The sequence below is a fragment of the Neophocaena asiaeorientalis genome, unplaced genomic scaffold (genome assembly GCF_003031525.2).
Source record: "Neophocaena asiaeorientalis asiaeorientalis breed wild unplaced genomic scaffold, Neophocaena_asiaeorientalis_V1.1 scaffold740, whole genome shotgun sequence".
Lineage (NCBI taxonomy): Eukaryota > Metazoa > Chordata > Mammalia > Artiodactyla > Phocoenidae > Neophocaena > Neophocaena asiaeorientalis.
The window spans coordinates 290089-292221 of NW_020172184.1; positions in this window are offsets into that span (position 1 = coordinate 290089).

A 2133-nucleotide genomic window follows, 5' to 3' on the forward strand; every position below is an offset into this window, starting at 1 on the left:
TCATAGATTCCATGTGTAGGGTTTCCCTGGTGGCGCAGTGGTTAAGTATCTGCCTGCCAATGCAGGGGACACGGGTTTGAGCCCTGGTCCGGGAAGATCCCACAGGCCATGAAGCAACGAAGCCTGTGCACCGCAACTACTGAGCCCGTGCACCTAGAACCCGTGCTCCGCAGCAAGAGAAGGCACCGCAATGAGAAGCTCGTGCACCACAACGAAGAGTAGCTGCAACTGGAGAAAGTCCGCGCACCACAACAAAGACCTCACACAGCCAAAAATATATAAATAAAATAGACTCCACATGTCGTTGGCACTGACATGAAATGTGACATGAAGGGAACCTGTTTGCAGATATGATGCTTGTCTACACCTGGCATTCTGCCATATTTTGGAATACACTTTTCTATCTGCTACATTCCTGAAATTCCAAACTTGGCAGCCAGAAGCACCTTCAATTTTATTGGTTCCTGTGTGCAGTCATTGATATCTTTGACCACGGTTTTTTTTGTTGTCGTCTGTTTGTTTTTGCATTAGGGGCACAGGAGAGAAGTTGTTTGCTGTGGAGTGTAAGTTTTCTGAGCACAGCGACCCAGTCTGCCTGGCATTCTGTTTTACAGCTCTGTCCTTGTTGGCGCCCTACTCTCACAATTGTACCATGAATGTGGGCTTAAATACAAAAATCTGTTGTTCTTTCAGGCTTAATATGTGTTTATTGAGCACCTAGTATGTGGCAGACAGCTAGACACTGACAGACAGTGACACATGATTGGACTCAGCTACTCTTAGTCTTATTTAAGGTGCTGATGTCACCATCACACATTTTCTTTTTTCCAGAGTTCCATGATGTATGCACCCATTAGGGTTTTATTGTTTTAGGTTTTGTGAAAGAAAATAGCCTCGGTAAAAAAACAAAAGAAAAAAACCACAAGTGCCTGCACCCATTAACACCAGAGGGTTGGGGCAGTTTGCAGATATAACATCCTCAGGGACAGAGCTCTTGATAAATTTGGAGTCAGTAGCTCTCTCCTTCAAAGAAACCCTTGGAAGAGCCAAGCCCCTAAAAAAATAATTCCCCTGGACCAGTGGATATCTAGCTCTTTGATAAGAAGTAAATTTATAAAAAGGAACAAAATTGGGTCATTTGTAGAGATGTGGATGGACCTAGAGAGTGTCAAGGAGAGTGAAGTAAGAAAGAGAAAAACAAATACCGTATATTAACGCATATATGTGGAACCTAGAAAAATGGTACAGATGAACCGGTTTGCAGGGCAGAAATAGAGACACAGATGTAGAGAACAAACTTATGGACACCAAGGGGGGAAAGTGGCGGGGGCGATGGTGGGGGTGGGATGAATTGGGAGATTGGGATTGACATGTATACACTATTGATACTATGTATAAAATAGACAGCTGATGGGAACATACTGTGTAGCACAAGGAACTCTACTTAAGGCACTGTGGTGACCTAAATAGGAAGGAAATTGAAAAAAAAGGAGTATATGTATAGCTGATTCATTTTGTTGTACAGTAGAAACCAACACAACATTGTAAAGCAACTATACCCCAATAAAAATTAATTAGAAAACAAAGAAGTAAAGTTAGTTGTTGAACTGCCTCTCCTGAGCAGCTCTTGGAGGTTTACCTCTCTCTGATCAGATCTGTAGTGGGTGGAATTGTGTCCCTCAAAGAGATACTTCCAAGTCCTTCCCTCCAGTACCTGTGAATGTGACCTTATTTGAAAATAAGGTCTCTGTGGCTGTAATTAAGGAGTTTGGGATGAGAGCATCCTGGATTTAGGGTTAGCCCTAAGTCTAATAACTGGTATTCTTATAAGAGAAAAATTTGAGATATGGAGGAAAAGGCCATGTGAAGGTGGGGAACATGATGTAACTACAGACCAAGGAGCGCAAAGGAATGTTGACAGCAACCAGAAGCTAGAAGAGAGGCAAGGAACAGATACTCTTTCAGAGCCTCCAGAAGGAACCAACCATGCTAACACCTTGGTCTGTGAACTATGAGAGAATAAATTGCTGTCATTTTAAACCATCAATCTGTGGTAATGTGTTATGCCAGCCCTAGGAAACGAATACAGACTCCCACTCTTTATTCTATGCAGCGTTCCCCTGGAATGTATTG